General features: G+C 41.5%; 1 protein-coding gene and 2 pseudogenes across 1 annotated transcript in view; all 3 read right to left on the bottom strand.

Annotated features, from left to right (window-relative positions):
• LOC134294695 (zinc finger protein 850-like) overlaps positions 1–4,808 on the bottom strand; it is a 49,258-nt pseudogene extending 44,450 nt beyond the window's left edge.
• LOC134294639 (zinc finger protein 850-like) overlaps positions 1–12,356 on the bottom strand; it is a 151,486-nt pseudogene extending 139,130 nt beyond the window's left edge.
• The window catches only part of LOC107983718 (zinc finger protein 160-like), a 182,851-nt gene that overhangs the window by 102,920 nt on the left and 55,699 nt on the right, over positions 1–24,232 (bottom strand). The window lies entirely within an intron of this gene.

Here is a 24,232-nt window from a genome sequence, read left to right as displayed (position 1 = left end):
GGGATCACAAACCTGCAAAAGTCTTGGAGAATGAGCACGCAAAGAGATTGTGGAACTTCCGAATCTAGACTGACAAAATTCTGGAACAGAACACACCAGACATCACAGTTGTGGAAAAGAAAAAGGTTTGGATCATTGATGTCGCCATCCCAGGTGACAGTCGCATTGACGAAAAACAACAGGAAAAACTCAAGATTGAACTGCAAAGACTCTGGCAGAAACCAGTGCAGGTGGTCCCGGTGGTGATGGGCACACTGGGTGCCGTGCCAAAAGATCTCAGCCGGCATTTGGAAACAATAGACATTGACAAAATCACGATCTGCCAACTGCAAAAGGCCACCCGACTGGGATCTGCGCGCATCATCTGAAAATACATCACACAGTCCTAGACACTTGGGAAGAGTTCGACTTGTGATTTTGTGATACGAAATCCAGCATGTCTATCTTGTTTGCTGTGACATAATCTATATATATAAAAGAGTGATGGCATCACGGCAGCGGACAAAACAACAAAAGTAACTACCCCACAACCTCGAAAATTGACAGAACAACCCCTCATCCATGCCTCTAGGTTGATACAACAAAAAGAAAAGAAAAATGAAGTCCTAATTAGAAGGAGAGGAATAATTGTTTTTATCCAATTGCTGCCAGTTAGAAGGCTAAGCTCCGCTCACTTGGTCTCCTAGCAACCCACTCAGCCCAGGGGACCCTTTACCTTAACTGCCAAAAGAGATCAGGCAATCCCCTACATTATCCAATTTCCATAAGGAACTGAAGACCTGGTGCTGTCGGCAGGTTTTTGAGTAATTACATTGGACTACTGCTGATTTCTGGGCCTAAATATATTGCACAAGATTTCCCTAGCCTAAAATGATACATTTTAATATACAGTAGAGTCTCACTTATCCAACACTCGCTTATCCAACGTTCTGGATTAGAAGGAGAGGAATAATTGTTTTTATCCAATTGCTGCCAGTTAGAAGGCTAAGCTCCGCTCACTTGGTCTCCTAGCAACCCACTCAGCCCAGGGGACCCTTTACCTTAACTGCCAAAAGAGATCAGGCAATCCCCTACATTATCCAATTTCCATAAGGAACTGAAGACCTGGTGCTGTCGGCAGGTTTTTGAGTAATTACATTGGACTACTGCTGATTTCTGGGCCTAAATATATTGCACAAGATTTCCCTAGCCTAAAATGATACATTTTAATATACAGTAGAGTCTCACTTATCCAACACTCGCTTATCCAACGTTCTGGATTATCCAACGCATTTTTGTAGTCAATGCTTTCAATATATCGTGATATTTTGGTGCTAAATTCAGAAATCCAGTAATTTCTACATAGAATTACTGTGTATTGAACTACTTTTTCTTCCAAATTTGTTGTCTAACGTGATGTTTTGGTCCTTAATTTGTGAAATCATAACTTAATTTGATGTTTAATAGGCTTATCCTTAATCCCTCCTTATTATCCAACATATTCGCTTATCCAACATTCTGCCAGCCCGTTTATGTTGGATAAGTGAGACTCTACTGTAGTGTATTTACAAATTTACCACTAAAATATCACAATGAATTTAAAACACTGACTACAAAAACATTGATTATGAAAAGGCAGACTGCGTAGGATAATCCAGAACATTGTATAAGCGAATGTTGGATAAGTGAGATTCTTCTTTAATATGAAATAATTACTGGGATAGAATAATGCAGAACAATATAATCTCTAAAACCAGGACAGTAAATAAACAGGGGAATTCCACACAGGAAACAATCAGGGCCAGCTAACACCTCCCAACAAAGTATTCCCATCATCAAAGTCTGGCAAATCCTGTTTTCTCAGGGCCACAGACAGTAGAAGCATATAAAATATCGCAAACAACATCACTCTGAAAACAAGGGAATTCCAGACAGGAAACAATCAGGGCCAGCTAACACCTCCCAACAAAGTATTCCCATCATCAAAGTCTGGAAAATCCTCTGTTTTCTCAGGGCCACAGACAGTAGAAGCACATAAAATATCGCAAACAACACCACTCTGAAAACAAGGGAATTCCAGACAGGAAAGAATCAGGGTCAGCTAACACCTCCCAACAAAAAATTCACTCAGGGAGGAAACAGCCAGGCTTTAAAGCTGCATGGCCATTACATCCTAATCATTTTTCCTAATTGCAGCATTCATACTTGCCTCCAACAAACAAAAAAAACCAATCAGAAATATTGTATATTCACAACCTTTAGGAAATAATATCCCCTGATGGCGCAGCGTGTTAAAGCGCTGAGCTGCTGAACTTCTGGACCAAAAGGCCACAGGTTTGAATTGGGGGAGCGGAGAGAGCCCCCACTGTTAGCCCCAGCTTCTGCCAACCCAGAAGGTCGAAAACATGCAAATGTGAGTGCATCAATAGGTACTGCTCCGGCGGGAAGGTAACGCCGCTCCATGTAGTCATCCCACATGACCTTGGAGGAGTCTACGGACAACGCCGGCTCTTCGGCTTAGAAATGGAGATGAGCACCAACCTCCAGAGTCAGACACGACTGGACTTAACGTCAGGGGAAAACCTTGACCCTTGACCTTAACTACCACCAATTCCTCAATACTTTATTTCCCAGACCACCAGACTTCGCCACAGCAACGCGTGGCCGGGCACAGCTAGTAAGAATAATAGAAATAATAATAATAATAATAATAATAATAATAATAATAATAATAATAATAATACATCACATAGTCCTAGACACTTGGGAAGTGTTCGACTTGTGATTTTGTGATACGAAATCCAGCATGTCTATATTTTTGCTGTGTCATAATAAAATAATAATAATAATAATAATAATACATCACACAGTCCTAGACACTTGGGAAGAGTTCGACTTGTGATTTTGTGACACGAAAACCAGCATGTCTATATTTTTGCTGTGTCATAAAATAATAATAATAATAATAATAATAATAATAATAATACATCACACAGTTCTAGACACTTGGGAAGTGTTCGACTTGTGATTTTGTGACACGAAATCCAGCATGACTATATTTTTGCTGTGTCATAAAATAATAATAATAATAATAATAATAATAATAATAATAAAATAATAATAATAATACATCACACAGTCCTAGACACTTGGGAAGAGTTCGACTTGTGATTTTGTGACACGAAAACCAGCATGTCTATATTTTTGCTGTGTCATAAAATAATAATAATAATAATAATAATAATAATAATAATACATCACACAGTTCTAGACACTTGGGAAGTGTTCGACTTGTGATTTTGTGACACGAAAACCAGCATGACTATATTTTTGCTGTGTCATAAAATAATAATAATAATAATAAAATAATAATAATAATAATAATAGTAATACATCACACAGTCCTAGACACTTGGGAAGTGTTCGACTTGGGATTTTGTGATACGAAATCCAGCATGTCTATCTTGTTTGCTGTGATATAATAATAATAATAATAATAATAATATACATCACACAGTCCTGTCTATCTTGTTTGCTGTGTCATCATAATAATAATAATAATAATAATAATATACATCACACAGTCCTGTCTATCTTGTTTGCTGTGTCATAATAATAATAATAATAATAATAATAATAATAATAATATACATCACACAGTCCTGTCTATCTTGTTTGCTGTGTCACAATAATAATAATAATAATAATATACATCACACAGTCCTGTCTATCTTGTTTGCTGTGTCATAATAATAATAATAATAATAATAATAATAATAATAATAATAATATACATCACACAGTCCTGTCTATCTTGTTTGCTGTGTCATAATAATAATAATAATAATAATAATATACATCACACAGTCCTGTCTATCTTGTTTGCTGTGTCATAATAATAATAATAATAATAATATACATCACACAGTCCTGTCTATCTTGTTTGCTGTGTCATAATAACAATAATAACACTAATAATCGATGTCTGTTTCCATCCCTCTCGGGACCCAAAGCGGCTGAGAAGGTCTGAACATGAGGGAAACAAGAGAGCAGGTGGATCCTAGAGACACAACGGGGCGGACAGAGGAAGGGACCCCACTGGGGAGACCTCCAAGCCCGTGAGGCGTCCCGTGGAGACCCGTCTTGGGCGGAGAGGATTCTGGGAGTTGTAGTCCCCCCTCCTTCCCTCACAGCCCGAGGCAGGCCGGGCCCTCCGCCTCCCCCCCGGGCACCCCAGCGAGCGAGCGAGCGAGCCTCCCTCCCTGCCTGCCTCCCTCTCCCCACAGACCTCTCTCTCTCTCTCTCGGCCTCTCCGTCCTCTTCCCTCCGCCGCCTTCCTTCCCGCCTCACGAACACAGACCAGGCCTGAGGCGAGCCGGCCGCCATCTTCTCCTTCGTCCTCCTTCCTCGGAGCCCGCCCTCGCCCCCTCCCTCCCTCCCATTGGCTGAGCCCGGGATGCCCCGCCCACCGGAGGCCCCCCATTGGCCGCGTCCCGCTCAGCCCTCCTTTGACTGACGGGCCTTGTGTGGGCCTATTGAGGCCTGTGAAGCCACGGACTGGGAGTTGTAGTTCGCCCTCAACCGGGGACACTGGGACCCCCACCCAGGATGGGCCCGGACCGCCCTCGGCACACGGAGCCCCCAAGGTTGCATTTACGTTGCATTTCCTTTATCTTTCAATGTTTTTTATTTTATTAATGGAATTTATCCCATTTTGTTGTCGAAGGCTTTCATGGCCGGGATCACAGGGTTGTTGTATGTCTTCCGGGCTGTGTGGCCATGTTCCAGAAGCATTCTCTCCTGACGTTTCGCCCACACCTATGGCAGGCATCCTCACAAACCTCTGAGGATGCCTGCCATAGATGTGGGCGAAACGTCAGGAGAGAATGCTTCTGGAATCATAGAATCATAGAATCATAGAATAGTAGAGTTGGAAGAGACCACATGGGCCATCCAGTCCAACCCCCTGCTAAGAAGCAGGAAATCGCATTCAAAGCACCCCCGACAGATGGCCATCCAGCCTCTGCTTAAAAGCCTCCAAAGAAGGAGCCTCCACCACAGTCCGGGAGAGAGAGTTCCACTGTCGAACAGCCCTTCTCACAGTGAGGAAGTTCTTCCTGATGTTCAGGTGGAATCTCCTTCCTTTCCTGTAGTTTGAAGCCATTGTTCCGTGTCCTAGTCTGCAGGGCAGCAGAAAACAAGCTCCCTCCCTCCTCCCTAGGACTTCCCTTCACGTATTTGTACATGGCTATCATGTCTCCTCTCAGCCTTCTCTTCTGCAGGCTAAACATGCCCAGCTCTTTAAGCCGCTCCTCATAGGGCTTGTTCTCCAGACCCTTAATCATTTTAGTCGCCCTCCTCTGGACGCTTTCCAGCTTGTCAACATCTCCCTTCAACTGTGGTGCCCAAAATTGGACACAGTGTGATTCCAGGTGTGGTCTGACCAAGGCAGAATAGAATAAGGGGGAGCAGGACTTCCCTGGATCTAGACGCTATTCCCCTATTGATGCAGGCCAGAATCCCATTGGCTTTCTTAGCAGCCGCATCACATTGTTGGCTCATGTTCATCTTCCTCCCCACAAGGACTCCAAGGTCTTTTTCGCACACACTGCTGTCAAGCCAGGCGTCCCCCATTCTGTATCTTTGATTTCCATTTTTTCTGCCGAAGTGAAGTCTCTTGCATTTATCCCTGTTGAACTTCATTTTGTGAGTTTCGGCCCATCTCTCTAGTCTGTCAAGATCGTTTTGAATTCTGCTCCTGTCTTCTGGAGTGTTAGCTATCCCTCCCAGTTTGGTGTCGTCTGCAAACTTGATGATCGTGCCTTCTAACCCTTCGTCTAAGTCGTTAATAAAGATGTTGAACAGAACCGGGCCCAGGACGGAGCCCTGCTTTTGGCACTCCACTTGTCACTTCTTTCCATGATGAAGACGACGCATTGGTGAGAATCACCCTTTGGGTTCGTTCGCTTAGCCAATTACAGATCCACCTAACCGTAGTTTTGTCTAGCCCACATTTTACTAGTTTCCTTGCCAGAAGGTCGTGGGGGACTTTGTCGAAGGCCTTACTGAAATCCAGGTCGGCTACATCCACAGCATTCCCTGTATCGACCCAACTCGTAACTCTATCGAAAAAAGAGATCAGATGAGTCTGGCATGACTTGTTTTTGGTAAATCCGTGTTGACTATTAGCAATGACCGCATTTGTTTCTAAGTGTTCGCAGACCACTTCCTTAATGATCTTTTCCAGAATTTTGCCTGGTATTGATGTGAGGCTGACCGGACGGTAATTGTTTGGGTCGTTCTTTTTTCCCTTCTTGAAGATAAATAGGGACCACATTCGCCCTCCTCCAATCTGCTGGGACTTCTCCCGTTCTCCAAGAACTCTCGAAGGAAGAGGAAAGAGAATAGGCACGGCCAGTCTGATAAATATTCTGATGATTGACAGAGAACCTCAGTAGACAGAGGTTATGGCTATCTTTAAATGGTGCTTGCTTTAAGTATTTAAATGGTTTCATTTTGAGGGGGGGTCGTAGGATAAACTGCCAAAGAGAAAAGGAGGAGGCGAAAGAAATATGTGTTTATTACGAAACAGGCCGTCTGGTTTCCATTTGAGAGTAGGACCGGGGAAAACAGGAAACAGGGACCAGATGTTTCCAGTAAACTCCCTGGCAAGAAGATTAGGTCGTTTCCAAGAAGAGAGAAGTGGGAAACAGGAAAGTTACGAAATAATAAAACCATATTTGTAATAGGAAGTAGCTATGCTTGCACGCGTGGACACCTCGTGTAATGCTATATCACCCAATCAATTGTTGCATGTACAGGAAGATGTATCCAATGAGAAGTTGGCTGATGTAATTGATGTAATCGTGAGGCTATAAAAAGCCCCTTTAATTGCCAATTAATCCCTCCTTATTATCCAAGATATTCGCTTATCCAAGCTTCTGCCGGCCCGTTTAGCTTGGATAAGTGAGACTCTACTGTATTTTATTTTCTATTATTATATATTATTATATTTTATGTTATTATTATTACATTTTCTATTATCACTGTTTTATGATTATATTTTATTTTCTACGAAATAATAATACCATTTTTGTAATAGGAAGTAGCTATGCTTGCATGCGTGGACACCTCGTGTAATGCTATGTCACCCAATCAATTGTTGCATGTACAGGAAGATGTATCCAATGAGAAGTTGGCTGATGTAATTGATGTAATCGTGAGGCTATAAAAAGCCCCTTTAATTGCCAGTGTTTTCTAATGGCATCGCTATGCTATGCTAACTGTCCGCCTTCTTCTGATCAGAAGGAATAAACTGTGAAAATTTGCTTCTGACCTATTTTGGCTTCGGTGTTGATTTTATCTACAGCTGGCAAGATCCCGTTGGGTTTTTGAAGGACCAGTTTCCCCTTCAATTTGATATGTTAATTAGATTTTTTTTTTAATATCAGGATATGATGTTTTAATTGATTACGTATTGTGGTCAGATGTATTTGCAACAAAGATCCAGGACATACTGAAACCCGACGGAACAGTAATTCAATGGGAGGAGCCAAACTGGTGATTATGGAGAGGGTTATCTAAAAAGTTAAGAGCAGGGGTCCTCAAACTTTTTAAGCCGAGGGCTGGTCCAAATCCTTCAGACTGTTGAGAGGCCGGATTATCATTTGAAAAAAAAATACGAACAAATTCCGATGCACACTGCACATGTCTTATTTGTAGTGCAAAAACAACAACAACAACAACAATGAAAGAACAATACAATATTTAAAAATGAAAACAATTTTAACCAACATACATTTATCAGGATTTCAATGGGAAGTGTGCTCCTGCTTCTGGCCAATGAGATAGTCAAGTTAATTAGGATTGTTGTTGTTGTTGTTGTTGTTGTTGTTGTTGTTGTTGTTGTTGTGTGCCTTCAAGACATTTCAGACTTTGGGCAAGCCTAAGTCTAAAATGTATTTATTTATTATTTATTTATTTACTGCATTTATTTACTACATTTGTATCACACCCTTCTCACCCCAAAGGGGACTCAGAGTGGCTTACAAATTATATGTACATACAATATATTATATTATTAGCATAGCACAATATTAGCATTATATATTACTATATTGAACTATACCACTATACTGTAATATTATTAGCAATATTATATGTAATATAGAATATATAATTAATAATATTATATGGTATTATTAGTGTTATGTTGTATTACATTATAATATTATTATCAATATGATATGTATATACAATATATTATATTATTAGCATCGCACAATATTAGCATTATATATTACTATATTGAACTATACCACTATACTGTAATATTATTAGCAATGTTATATGTAATATAGAATATATAATTAATAATATTATATGGTATTATTAGTGTTATATTGTATCTATATATATAAAAGAGTGATGGCATCAGGGCAGTGGACAAAACAACAAAACTACAGGCCCCCCAACCTCGAAATTTGACAACACAACCCATCATCCACGCCTCTAGGTTGATACAACAAAAAGAAAAGAAAAATAAAGTCCTAATTAGAGGGAGAGCAATAATTTTTTTATCCAATTGCTGCCAGTTTAGAGGGCTAATCTCTGCCCACTTGGTTGCCTAGCAACCAGCCAAGGGACAGCCAGGCTTCAGTTAGGGGACAGGCAGATTTAGGCCTCACTTAGGCTTCTTCCACAGATTATCTAATTTGCACTGGATTATATGGCAGTGTAGACTCAAGGCCCTTCCACACAGCTATATAACCCATTTAGAATCTTATATTATCTGCTTTGCACTGGATTATCTTGACTCCACACTTCCATATAATCCACTTCAGTGTGCATTTTATACAACTGTGAAGAAGGAGCCTCATATAATCCAGTTCTAAGCAGATAATATAAGATGATCAATATACAGTAGACTCTCACTTATCCAACATAAACAGGCCGGCAGGATAAGTAAATATGTTGGATAATAAGAAGGGATTCAGGAAAAGCTGATTAAACATCAAATTAGGTAATCGTTATACAAATTAAGCATCAAAACATCATATTATACAACAAATTTGACAGAAAAGGTAGTTCCATGCGCAGTAATGCTATGTAGTAATTACAGTAGAGTCTCACTTATCCAACACTCGCTTATCCAATGTTCTGGATTATCCAACGCATTTTTGTAGTCAATGTTTTCAATATATCATGATATATTGCTAAATTCAGTAATTACTACATAGCATTACTGCGTATTGAACTACTTTTTCTGCCAAATTTGTTGTCTAACATGATGTTTTGGTGTTTCATTTGTAAAATCATAACCTAATTTGATATTTAATAGGCTTTTCCTTAATGCCTCCTTATTATCCAACATATTCGGTTATCCAACATTTTGCCAGCCCACTTATGTTGGATAAGTGAGACTCTACTGTACTGTATTTACAAATTTACCAGTAAAATATCACAATGAATTTGAAACACTGACTACAAAAACATTGATTATGAAAAGGCAGACTGTGTTGGATAATCCAGAACATTGTATAATCGAATGTTGGATAAGTGAGATTCTACTTTAATATGAAATAATTACTGTGATAGAATAATGCTGATGGCACAGCATGTTAAAGCGCTGAGCTGCTGAACTTCTGGACCGAAGGTTTGAATTGGGGGAACTGACAGAGCCCCCACTGTTAGCCCCAGCTTCTGCCAACCCAGAAGTTCAAAAACATGTAAATGTGAGTGCATCAATAGGTACTGCTCCGGTGGGAAGGTAACGCTGCTCCATGCAGTCATCCCACATGACCTTGGAGGAGTCTACGGACAACGACGGCTCTTCGGCTTAGAAATGGAGATGAGCACCAACCCCCAGAATCAGACATGACTGGACTTAACGTCAGGGGAAAACGTTTACCCTTGACCTTAACTACCACCAATTCCTCAATACTTTATTTCCCATACCACCATTCTTTGCCACAGCAACGCGTGGCCGGGCACAGCTAGTTACATTATAATATTATTATCAATATGATATGTATATACAATATATTATATTATTAGCATCGCACAATATTAGCATTATATATTACTATATTGAACTATACCACTATACTGTAATATTATTAGCAATGTTATATGTAATATAGAATATATAATTAATAATATTATATGGTATTATTCGTGTTATATTGTATTACATTATAATATTATTATCAATATGATATGTATATACAATATATTATATTATAAAACTGAGGGCGGGGGCCAGGTAAATGACCTCGGAGGGCCGCATCCGGCCCCCGGGCCTTAGTTTGGGGACCCCTGGTTAAGAGAATGGAAGAGCAAGGAAATCCCAGAGACAGATCTTGATAAAAGAATAAAATGGAAAGTAGATAAAGATAAAGGAACCGTGGGATACATTTACAAAACAATCACAGGAAATCTATCTATATATATAAAAGAGTGATGGCATCAGGGCAGCAGACAAAACAACAAAACTACAGGCCCCCCCAACCTCGAAATTTGACAACACAACCCATCATTCACGGCTCTAGGTTGATACAACAAAAAAGAAAAGAAAAATAGAGTCCTAATTACAGGGAGAGGAATAATAGTTTTTATACAATTGCTGCCAGTTTGAAGGCTAAGTTCTGCCCTCTTGGTCTCCTAGCAACCCATTCAGCCCAGTGTTAATAAAATAAAAAAAAATACAAATAATACAATAAAAATAATAAAAAACACTAAAATAATTAATACAATAAAATACTATAACAAAATAACTAAAAATAATACAACAAAATAATAAAATATAATAAATAAAAAAGATAAGTTACAATAAAATTAATTTTAAAAATACAAATAACGTCAAATAAAAATTCCACAACAACTTTTAACCAATACCACCACCACTTTGCCACAGCAACGCGTGGCCGGGCACAGCTAGTCTATCTCTATATATATAAAAGAGTGATGGCATCAGGGCAGCGGACAAAACAACAAAACTACAGGCCCCCCAACCTCGAAATTTGACAACACAACCCATCATTCACGGCTCTAGGTTGATACAACAAAAAGGAAAAGAAAAATAGAGTCCTAATTACAGGGAGAGGAAGAATAGTTTTTATCCAATTGCTGCCAGTTTGAAGGCTAAGCTCCACCCACTTGGAGCCCAATGTGGATGAGCTCCCTCTATCAGCTCCAGCTCCATGCGGGGACACGAGAGAAGCCTCCCACAAGGATGGTAAAAACATCAAAACATCCGGGCGTCCCCTGAGCAACGTCCTTGCAGACGGCCAATTCTCTCACTCCAGAAGCAACTCCGGTTGCTCCTGACACGGAAAAAAAAAACTTGGTCTCCTAGCAACCTCCTCAGCCCAGGGGACAGGCAGATTTAGGCCTCACTTAGGCCTCTTCCAGAGATTATCTAATTTGCACTGGATTATATGGCAGCGTAGACTCAAGGCCCTTCCACACAGCTATAGAACCCATTTGTAATCTTATATTATCTGCTTTGAACTGGATTATCTTTACCTTAACTACCACCAATTTCTCAATACTTTATTTCCCATACCACCAGACTTTGCCACAGCAACAGCTAGTAAAATAATAAAATGGAAAGTAGATGAAGATCAAGGAACCGTGGGATGCATTTACAAAACAATCACAGGAAAACGATACAATATATATATATATATATAAAATACCTTGACAGAAATGTGGAAGGAGGAACTAAGTTGTAATGAGAGAGAAATACAAAATTGGATAAGGGTTGTTGTATGTCTTCCGGGCTGTGTGGCCATGTTCCAGAAGCATTCTCTCCTGACGTTTCGCCCACATCTATGGCAGGCATCCTCAGAGGTTGTGAGGAATATATGTCCATGTTCCAGAAGCATTCTCTCCTGACGTTTCGCCCACATCTATGGTAGGCATCCTCAGAGGTTGTGAGGAATATATGTCCATGTTCCAGAAGCATTCTCTCCTGACGTTTCGCCCACATCTATGGCAGGCATCCTCAGAGGTTTGTGAGGATGCCTGCCATAGGTGTGGGCGAAACGTCAGGAGAGAATGCTTCTGGAACATGGCCACACAGCCCGAAAGACATACAACAACCCTGTGATCCCGGCCATGAAAGCCTTCGACAACAAAATGGGATAAATTCCATTAATAAAATAAAAAACATTGAAAGATAAAGGAAATGCAACGTAAATGCAACCTTGGGGGCTCCGTGTGCCGAGGGCGGTCCGGGCCCATCCTGGGTGGGGGTCCCAGTGTCCCCGGTTGAGGGCGAACTACAACTCCCAGTCCGTGGCTTCACAGGCCTCAATAGGCCCACACAAGGCCCGTCAGTCAAAGGAGGGCTGAGCGGGACGCAGCCAATGGGGGGCCTCCGGTGGGCGGGGCATCCCGGGCTCAGCCAATGGGAGGGAGGGAGGGGGCGAGGGCGGGCTCCGAGGAAGGAGGACGAAGGAGAAGATGGCGGCCGGCTCGCCTCAGGCCTGGTCTGTGTTCGTGAGGCGGGAAGGAAGGCGGCGGAGGGAAGACGACGGAGAGGCCGAGAGAGAGAGAGAGAGAGAGAGAGAGGTCTGTGGGGAGAGGGAGGGAGGCAGGGAGGGAGGCTCGCTCGCTCGCCGGGGTGCCCGGGGGGGAGGCGGAGGGCCCGGCCTGCCTCGGGCTGTGAGGGAAGGAGGGGGGACTACAACTCCCAGAATCCTCTCCGCCCAAGACGGGTCTCCACGGGACGCCTCACGGGCTTGGAGGTCTCCCCAGTGGGGTCCCTTCCTCTGTCCGCCCCGTTGTGTCTCTAGGATCCACCTGCTCTCTTGTTTCCCTCATGTTCAGACCTTCTCAGCCGCTTTGGGTCCCGAGAGGGATGGAAACAGACATCTATTATTAGTGTTATTATTATTATTATTATTATTATTATTATTATTATTATTATTATTATTTTATGACACAGCAAACAAGATAGACATGCTGGATTTAGTGTCACAAAATCACAAGTCGAACTCTTCCCAAGTGTCTAGGACTGTGTGATGTATTTTCGGATGATGCGTGCAGATCCCAGTCGGGTGGCCTTTTGCAGTTGGCAGATCGTGATTTTGTCAATGTCTATTGTTTCTAAATGCCGGCGGAGATCTTTTGGCACGGCACCCTGTGTGCCCATCACCACCGGGACCACCTGCACTGGTTTCTGCCAGAGTCTTTGCAGTTCAATCTTGAGTTTTTCCTGTTGTTTTTCGTCAATGCGACTGTCACCTGGGATGGCGACATCAATGATCCAAACCTTTTTCTTTTCCACAACTGTGATGTCTGGTGTGTTGTGTTCCAGAACTTTGTCAGTCCGGATTCGGAAGTTCCACAATCTCTTTGCGTGCTCATTTTCCAAGACTTTTGCAGATTTGTGATCCCACCAGTTCTTTGCTGCTGGCAGGTGGGACTTGAGGCATAAGTTCCAATGAATCATTTGGGCCACAGATGTGTGCCTCTGTTTGTAGTCTGTCTGTGCGATTTTCTTACAGCAGCTGAGGATATGATCCATGGTTTCGTCGGTTTCCTTGCACAGTCTGCATGTTGGGTCATCAGCTGATTTTTGGATCTTGGCCTTAATTGCATTTGTTCTGATGGCTTGCTCCTGGGCTAATAATAATAATAAGTAAACCAGGCCTGCATGCACAGCTGGCCATATTGGGTCTCTGTGCCAAGTCTGGTCCAGATCTGACCTCAGCTGGGTTCAGCGCTCTCGGCTACAGGTGAACTACAACTCCCAGAACCAAGGTCCGTTCCCCTAAATCCCTGCAGACTGTTCTGTGGGTGATGGGGCTTCTCTGGGCCAAGTCTGGTCCCAGTCCATGGTCAGTGGGGGTCCCAGTATTGCTGGAGGCAGGTGAACTACAACTCCCATCAAGGACACTTGTGCCAAGAGGACAGGGAACATGAAGAGGAAAACCAGAGGGAAGCGATTATGTAGTTTTATGTTTTCTTTTTCTTGTTTCAGTTGTTCTCATTGTATTGTTTATTTGTTATATGTTTTTAATTGTGTTTTAATAATAATAATAATAATAACAACAACAACAACAACTTTATTTTTATACCCCGCCTCCATTTCCCAGAAGGGACTCGGGGCAGCTTACACGGGCCCAAGCCCAAATGGTACAAACATTGTAATAAAACCAATAAATACAAAACAGATCTATTATTATTATTATTATTATTATTATTATTATTAAACTTATATACCGCTACTCCCGGTTTGGCTCGGAGCGGTTTACAAAAATAGATTAAAACAATACACTTGGCTTTAAAATAGCAATAAAAACAATAAAAGCAACAATAAAAGCAACAATAAAAACAGACATAGCCCTATCTATATATATAAAAGAGTGATGGCATCAGGGCAGTGGACAAAACAACAAAACTACAGGCCCCCCAACCTCGAAATTTGACAACACAACCCATCATCCACGCCTCTAGGTTGATACAACAAAAAGAAAAGAAAAATAAAGTCCTAATTAGAGGGAGAGCAATAATTGTTTTTATCCAATTGCTGCCAGTTTAGAGGGCTAATCTCTGCCCACTTCGTTGCCTAGCAACCAAGGGACAGCCAGGTTTCAGTTAGGGGACAGGCAAATTTAGGCCTCACTGAGTCTTCTTCCACAGATTATCTAATTTGCACTGGATTATATGGCAGTGTAGACCCAAGGCCCTTCCACACAGCTATATAACCCATTTATAATCTTATATTATCTGCTTTGCACTGGATTATCTTGACTCCACACTTCCATATAATCCACTTCAGTGTGCATTTTATACAACTGTGAAGAAGGGGCCTCATATAATCCAGTTCTAAGCAGATAATATAAGATGATCAATATACAGTCGACTCTCACTTATCCAACATAAACAGGCCAGCAGGATAAGTAAATATATTGGATAATAAGAAGGGATTCAGGAAAAGCTGATTAAACATCAAATTAGGTAATTGTTATACAAATTAAGCATCAAAACATCATATTATACAACAAATTTGACAGAAAAGGTAGTTCCATGCGCAGTAATGCTATGTAGTAATTACAGTAGAGTCTCACTTATCCAACACTCGCTTATCCAACGTTCTGGATTATCCAACGCATTTTTGTAGTCAATGTTTTCAATATATCATGATATATTGCTAAATTCATAAATACAGTAATTACTACATAGCATTACTGCGTATTGAACTACTTTTTCTGCCAAATTTGTTGTCTAACATGATGTTTTGGTGTTTCATTTGTAAAATCATAACCTAATTTGATATTTAATAGGCTTTTCCTTAATGCCTCCTTATTATCCAACATATTCGGTTATCCAACATTTTGCCAGCCCACTTATGTTGGATAAGTGAGACTCTACTGTACTGTATTTACAAATTTACCAGTAAAATATCACAATGAATTTGAAACACTGACTACAAAAACATTGATTATGAAAAGGCAGACTGTGTTGAATAATCCAGAACATTGTATAATCGAATGTTGGATAAGTGAGATTCTACTTTGATATGAAATAATTTCTAGGATAGAATAATGCAGAACAATATAATCTCTAAAACCAGGACAGTAATAAAGAAATAAAGAAAGTAAATAAAGCAAGGAAATTGGAAATTCCACAAAGGAAACAATCAGGGCCAGCTAACACCTCCCAAGAAAGGATTCTTCCAGAAAGGAAGCTGAGAAGGCAGTGAAGCACTATGTATTACCAAAGTCCTTATTATTACTATCATTACTATCCTTACTATTATTATTATTATTATTATTATTATTATTATTATTATTATTATGTTGCGGTCAACCGTGAAAATGAATACAATCTGGCTCCAAGTATTCAAAAACACTAAAATCAGAATATAAAAAAATTAATGTGGTATAATAAAACAGAACAATACAATCTCTAAAATCAGAACACTAAATAAAGAACAACACTCTGAAAATAGGGGAATTCCACACAGAAAACAATCAGGGCCAGCTAACACCTCCCAACAAAGGATTCCCATCATCAAAGTCTGGCCAATCCTCTGTTTTCTCAGGGCCACAGACAGTAGAAGCATATAAAATATCACAAACAACACCACTCTGAAAACAAGGTAATTCCAGACAGGAAACAATCAGGGCCAGCTAACACCTCCCAACAAACAAATCACTCAGGGAGGAAACAGCTAGGCTTTAAATCTGCAAGGCCATTACATCCTAATCATTTTTCCTAATTGCAGCATTCATACTTGCCTCCAACAGACAAAAAAAAAACAATCAGAAATATTGTATATTCACAACCTTTAGGAAATAATGTCCCCTGATGGCACAGCATGTTAAAGCGCTGAGCTGCTGAACTTCTGGACTGAAAGGCCGCAGGTTTGAATTGGGGGAACTGACAGAGCCCCCACTGTTAGCCCCAGCTTCTGCCAACCCAGAAGTTCAAAAACATGTAAATGTGAGTGCATCAATAGGTACTGCTCCGGCGGGAAGGTAACGCTGCTCCATGCAGTCATCCCACATGACCTTGGAGGAGTCTACAGACAACGACGGCTCTTCGGCTTAGAAATGGAGATGAGCACCAACCCCCAGAATCAGACATGACTGGACTTAACGTCAGGGGAAAACGTTTACCCTTTACCTTAACTACCACCAATTCCTCAATACTTTATTTCCCAGACCACCATTCTTCACCACAGCAACGCGTGGCCGGGCACAGCTAGTATATCTATAAAACATAGTAAATCACATTACAAATAAAACATGGTTTGAAAAAACATCTGAGGACTCTCATAAAAGTGACCTGGAGTCCTTATTTATGCTGGGCTTGGTCTCCATGCAAGCTGCCCCGAGTCCCTTCGGGGAGAGAGATTGTGGTGGGAATAAAGTTGTTCTTATTCTTATTCTTCTTCTTATTATTATTATGTACGCACAATATATAGGTGTCAATTTTCCAATTCCCGGTCACTTCCTCCCTCCCTCCCTTCCTTCCTTCCTTCCTTCCTCCCCCACCTCACTCCATTCTTCCTTCCCTTTCTTCCCCCTCCCTCCTTATTTATTTATTTAGGTATACGTGATCGGTCCTCCCCCCCGGTGGCGCAGCGGGTTAAACTGCTGAACTTGCTGACCAAAAGGTTGGCAGGTTCGAATCTAGGGAGCAGAGCGAGCTCCCGCTGTTAGCCCCAGCTTCTGCCATCCTGGCAGTTCGAAACTACTTAGCTACTTGTGATTCCTTTATTTTATCACTTTTAAACTTATTTATTATGCAATGCTTTTGACATGAAATAAATTAATAAGCAGTCCGAGAACATGCAAATGCGAGTAGATCAATAGGTACCTCTTCTGCGGGAAGGTAACAGCTCTCCATGCAGTCATGCCAGTGGCCACATGACCTAGGAGGTGTCTACGGACAATGCCGGCTCTTTGTCTTAGAAATGGAGATGAGCCCCAACCCCAGAGTCGGGCAGGACTGGACTTCATGTCACGGGAAAATCCTGACCTTACTGTGTGTTCTGCACAATTGTGTGCTTTTGTGAACCGCTCCGAGTCCCTTCGGGGAGATGGTGGCAGGGTACAAATGAATAATAACAACAATAATAAAACTTTGTTCATATACCGCCCTATCTATCTCCTCAAGGGACTCAGGGCAGTTTCCAATAAGGACACCATACCACAACTTAAAACCAGGCAACAACAAAACGTAATACAATCATGAGCATAAGTATAGTGCAAATCAATCAATGAACCACAGGCTTAGGAACCAATGACAAGATACTTCACAAGCAGGCCAGGAGACAGTGGCCAAGGGTTCAGTGTTGGGGTTCAACTAGAAGCTGCCAGGCGGGTCCAGTGCAACAGTATGGCATGGCCAATAAAGTTTAGGTATAAAGTTTATCTATATATATAAAAGAGTGATGGCATCACGGCAACCCACAAAACAACAAAACTACAGACCCCCCAACCTTGAAATTTGACATCACAACCCCTCATCCATGCCTCTAGGTTGATACAACAAAAAGAAAAGAAAAATAAAGTCCTAATTAGAGAGAGAGGAATAATTGTTTTTATCCAATTGCTGCCAGTTAGAAGGCTAAGCTCCGCCCACTTGGTCTCTTAGCAACCCACTCAGCCCAGTGTTAATAAAAGAATAAAAAATAAAATAAATACAAATAATACAATAAAATAATTAAAAACACTAAAAAATTAATACAAGAAAATACTATAACAAAATAACTAAAAATAATACAACAAAATAATAAAATATAATAAATAAAAAAGATAAGTTACAATAAAATTAATTTAAAAAATACAAATAACGTCAAATAAAAATTCCACAAGAACTTTTAACCAATACCACCACCACTTTGCCACAGCAACGCGTGGCCGGGCACAGCTAGTATTTATATAAGGGAGTTACTCTGTTCATTATACCAATTCTTTTCAGACTTTCCTTTACTTTGTATCAATGCTATCCTTCCAAACCATGATAATTTGAGTTTAGCGTATTCTAAATTTTTTATATTTATTTCCTTTCTTCATTTAATAAAATTATTAGTCTCTATAACTTTTAATTTTTGCTACATTTATTCCCAAATATTTAATTGAGTATTTAAAACAGGAGGGGGAAAATTAATTAAAGACTCATTTTTAAAATTTCTTTTCCTGATAATTAAATAATTTATGAAGTATATTTAGAACCCTACCCATTAAACTGACATTTGTCTCCCTGTTATGAAACCACATTGATCTTCATTGATATACTTATATATAAATTCATTCATTCTTTTTGCCATAATTGCTGTTGAAATTTTAGCATCTTGATTTATTAACTCAATGGGTCTATGTGATCCGGGTTCTGTTGGGTCCTTGTTAGGTTTCAAAATTAACATAATCAGAGACTGTTCCCGAGATGGTGGGATCTTCTCTCCTGTTATTATTATATCATTCTTTTAATTTAGGTATTAATATGGTTTTAATTTTTCTATAATATTCCGGTCCCAGCCCATCCATTTCTGGAGTCTTCCCGGCTTTTAAATTATCTATAATTTTTCCAGTCTCTTTTTCTGGAATTAATTGTTCCATAACTAATGTATCTGTTTCCTGGATCTTTATTTTTCCAATATTTTTCAATATATTCCTCTATTTTACTTTTGGAGTTTTCTTTTGCTGAGTATAGTTCTTGGCAAGATCTTGGAAAAGCTAATATTTTGTCTTCCATTCTTGTATGATTCTTACCTTCCTTGTCTTTAATGGATGGTATTATTTTCTTCCCTTTCTAACGTGTGCTGCTTTGGCTCATAATCTAGAGTTTCTGTATTACTGTATTCAAAGTATTCTCTATTTAAAAACTTCAAATTTCTTTGAGTCCTTTCTAACTCATGTTTTGCTAGCTCTTTTCTCATTGCTAATGCTTTTATATAGCTTTGTTTACCCTTTTCATCTCTAATTCCTTAATATCCAATTCTAATCTTTTTTCTTGTTATTTTCTTTCAATTACGTTGTTCTTCATTAAAATTCCTCTGGCTTCTGCTTTCATTGTATCCCATATCATCATAGTGGAGCAATTGATGTGATGATAATGATGATGATGACGACGATGATGATGATAAATCTTTATTTGTACCCTGCCACCATCTCTCCTAAGGGACTCGGGGCAGCCCACAGAAGCACTCCACGTGCCGCATTTAAACAGCAATACACAAGTATAAATACAAAGACATAAGTGAAATCAACAGCGTATATAAAATCCCACTAATAAAATTGTAAGAGTATGAAATTATAAAAATTCCTGAAACGCAATAGAACCTGCAGAAGGCCGGCTATCTGCCGTAACCATGCAACTGCGGAGCAGTGGTTCATCAAGCTGACCAGAGATTGCTCAGGATCAAAGGACTGTCTGAAGAGCCATGTTTTAAACTCACCCAAAAGACTTGAAGTCTGAGGGCTAATCTGATTTCTTTAGAGCCGGAGAGCCACCTACGCAACCCCCCCTTTCTCTTGTATTTGAGATGGTGGTGGACCTAGAAGGAGATGCGGTCTCGAAGACAGGTTGGATCCGAAGCATATAGGGCTTTATAGGTAATCACCTGCATCCGGGGTTTTGGGGTTCGGTGCCATCTCTATGCAGATGACACTCAACTCTACTACTCTTTTCCACCAGACTCCAAGGAAGCCCCCCGTGTCCTGAATCAGTGTCTGGCCGCTGTGATGGGCTGGATGAGGGCAAACAAGCTGAAGCTTAATCCTGACAAGACAGAGGTCCTCCAGGCCAGTCGCACGTCGGATCGGGGTGTAGGGTGGCCACCTGTTCTCCCCCTGAAGACACAGCTCCACAGTCTGGGGGTCCTCCTGGGATCAGCGCTGGCGCTTGATTCTCAGGTGTCGGCGGTGGCTGGGAGGGCCTTTGCACAATTAAAGCTTGTGCGCCAGCTGTGACCGTACCTCGAGAAGTCTGACTTGGCCACGGTGGTCCACGCATTGGTTACCTCAAGACTGGACTACTGCAATGCACTCTATGTGGGACTGCCTTTGAAGACGGCCCAGAAAATGCTACTGATACAAAGGTCGGCAGCCAGATTGTTAACAGGAGCTAGTTACAGGGAGTGTACTACGCCTCTCCTGAAGCAGCTCCATTGGCTGCCAATATGTTTCCAGTCCCAATTCAAAGTGCAAAGCCCTAAATGGTTCGGGTCCTGTCTATCTTCGTGACCGCGTTTCTCCCTATAAACCAGTGCGGGCTCGCAGATCTTCCGGGGAGGCCCTCCTTTCACTCCCACCACCATCTGAAACGTGGTTGGTGGGAACGAGGGAGAGGGCCTTCTCCGTGGTGGCCCCCCGGCTCTGGAACTCTCTCCCCAGGGAGCTCAGACTAGCACCCACCCTAACCACATTCCCAAAAAGCTTGAATGTGCTTTTGATTAATCAGCTGCACTCACCATACAGTCCAAATCGCCTTGCTGTCTCCTACCCTGTTTCCCTGAAAATAAGACATCCCCATATGCAAGTCCCATCGTCCAGTGTCCATCCCCCTCCAAACAGAGCCAGTATGTAGAATAGGTCATGAGGGCTCCCTGTACCATGTTTGGTCTTGATCAGTCATTTGTGTGGGTCGCGGTGCTCTCAGGAAGTGAGTGAAGGTATTGGAAGTCCCATCGTCCATGGTCCATCATCCTCCAAACTGCACCTGGGTGTAGAGTGAGTCATGGGTGTTCTCTGTTTGAAGTTTGGTCTTGATGAGACATTGATGGGGGTGACAGTGGTCTCAGGAAGTGAATGAATATACTGCAAGTCCCATCATCCAAGGTCCAAGCTCTTTCAAATCTCACCAAGATGTAGAGTGGGCCATGGTGGCTCTATGTGCCAAGTTTGGTCTTGATCAGTCATTGGTGGGGGTCACAGTAGTCCCAGGAAGTGACTGAAGATATTGTAAGTCCCCTCATCCACGGTCCCTCTTCCCCCAAACTGCACCAGGATGTAAAGAGGGCTACCCTGCACCTGCGTGTCAAGTTTGATACAGTTTTGTCATTCATGGGCATCACAGCGGTTTGTGGGAGGTGAATTGGATGAATGTACTGCAAATCCCATAATCCTTGGTCCACCCTCCGTCAAACTGCTGCAGCATGTGAAGTGTGTCCTTTGGGATATGTGTGCCTGGTTTGGTTCAGTTGTGTGATTTGTGGCAGTTGCTGTGGTCTCAAGAAGTGAGGAGAGGTACTGCAAATTCCATCATCCTTGGTCCATCCTGCCCCAATATACATCAGGACGTAAAGAGGTCGACAGGAGTTCTGTGTGCCAAGTTTGGTCCATTTCCATCATTGGTGGGCATTGCAGTCGTCTGTGGGAGTTCAAGTGTTTGAAAGTACTGCAAATCCCATCATCTGTGGTCCATCCTCCCCCAAATGGCAGCAGGTCATAAAGTGCATTGTGGGGATGAAGTGTGCCAAGTTTGGTGCAGATCCGTCATTCCTGTTGGTCTCAGTGGCCTGGGATAGTGGCGGGCAATCAAAACGCGAGCACATATTCCGCCAGGCCAATCAAAACGCTGATACATACTCTGATTTCACTTTTATTATATACTAGCTGTGCCCGGCCACGCGTTGCTGTGGTAAAGTGGTGGTGGTATTGGTTAAAAATTGTTGTGTAATTTTTTATTTGACTTTATTTGCATTTTTTTGTTAATTTTATTGTAAGTTATATTTTTATTTATTATATTTTATTATTTTCTTGTATTATTTTTAGTTATTTTCTATTATTATAGTATTTTATTGTATTAATATTTAGTGTTTTTTATTATTTTTTTTCGGGTTGCTAGGAGACCAAGTGGGCGGAGCTTAGCCTTCTAACTGGCAGCAATTGGATAAAAACTATTATTCCTCTCTCTAATTAGGACTTTATTTTTCTTTTCTTTTTGTTGTATCAACCTTGAGGCGTGGATGATGGGTTGTGTTGTCAAATTTCGAGGTTGGGGGGCCTGTAGTTTTGTTGTTTTGTGGGTCGCCGTGATGCCATCACTCTTTTATATATATAGATATAGATGTTCATTTTTTTGTTCAAAAATAAATGTGAATTCTTCTCTGTGGAAAAATAAGATGTCCCCTGAAAATAAGACCTAGCACATCTTTGAGAGCAAAAATTAATATAAGACACTGTCTTATTTTCGGGAAAACAGGGCAACACTTTACCCCACTCTGGTTCCACTATTCATGTTTCACTATTCACTATTCAAGTCAGCCCCTCCCACGTAATCCTCAACAGCCCCACTCCCCTGTCTAATTGATATGTTATGTGTTTTATCTTAAAGTTTTAAAATGGTTTGGTTCTTGTTGTGTATTTTAATTTTGTAACTTGTACTGTTCTTATGCCTATGTCAACTGTTGTTTTTAGGGCTTTGTCCCCACGTAAGCCGCCCCGAGTCCCCTTGGGGAGATGGAGGCGGGGTCTAAGAAATATATTATTATTAATATTATTATTTGTAATTGTGCTGTCCTACTTGGCTTTCCCTCCCTTGCTTATTTCCTGGTTGCTGTTCTTGGGAGGAATGTTTTGGGGGTGGAGCTTGGGACTCCCCTTGGATGAGGTTTGGATGAGATGGTTCAGCCTGGGAGCTAATCTCTAGAGCAGGGGTCCCCAAACTAAGGCCCGGGGGCCGGATGTGGCCCTCCAAGGTCATTGACCTGGCCCCTGTCCTAAACTTTAGACTTAGGGTTGACCTAAGTCTACCTGGTCTTTGGAGGTCTCTTTGCTTACTTATGGCCTCATGAGATTGTCTAGATGGTCTTTGAAGGTCTCTTTGCTTAGCTATGGCCTTATGAGGCCACCTAGATGGCTTTTGGAGGTTGCTTTCCTTACCTATGGTCTAGATGGCCTTTGAGGGTCCCTTTCCTTACCTATGGTTTTATGAGATTGTCTAGATGGCCTTTGGCGGCCCCTTTCCTTACCAATGGTCTTATGAAACCATCTAGATGGTCTTTGTGGGCCCCTTTCCTTACCGGTGGTCTTCTGATGGTCTGATGAGATCATGTAGATGGCCTTTGAGGGTCCCTTTCCTTACCTATGGTTTTATGAGATTGTCTAGATGGCCTTTGGCGGCCCCTTTCCTTACCAATGGTCTTATGAAACCATCTAGATGGTCTTTGAGGGCCCCTTTCCTTACCGGTGGTCTTCTGATGGCCTGATGTGATCATCTAGATAGCCTTTGAGGGTCCCTTTCCTTACCTATGGTTTTATGAGATTGTCTAGATGGCCTTTGGCGACCCCTTTCCTTACCAATGGTCTTATGAAACCATCTAGATGGTCTTTGAGGGCCCCTTTCCTTACCGGTGGTCTTCTGATGGCCTGATGAGATCATCTAGATGGCCTTTGAGGGTCCCTTTCCTTACCTATGGTTTTATGAGATTGTCTAGATGGCCTTTGGTGGCCCCTTTCCTTACCAATGGTCTTATGAAACCATCTAGATGGTCTTTGAGGGCCCCTTTCCTTACCGGTGGTCTTCTGATGGCCTGATGAGATCATCTAGATGGCCTTTGAGGGTCCCTTTCCTTACCTATGGTTTTATGAGATTGTCTAGATGGCCTTTGGTGGCCTCTTTCCTTACCAATGGTCTAATGAAACCATCTAGATGGTCTTTGAGGGCCCCTTTCCTTACCGGTGGTCTTCTGATGGCCTGATGAGATCATCTAGATGGCCTTTGAGGGTCCCTTTCCTTACCTATGGTTTTATGAGATTGTCTAGATGGCCTTTGGTGGCCCCTTTCC

Source organism: Anolis carolinensis, unplaced genomic scaffold (genome assembly GCF_035594765.1).
Source record: "Anolis carolinensis isolate JA03-04 unplaced genomic scaffold, rAnoCar3.1.pri scaffold_18, whole genome shotgun sequence".
In the NCBI taxonomy this organism is placed as follows: Eukaryota; Metazoa; Chordata; class Lepidosauria; order Squamata; family Dactyloidae; genus Anolis; species Anolis carolinensis.
Note: the sequence above shows the minus strand (reverse complement) of the source record. Positions and strands in the feature narration are given on the sequence as shown.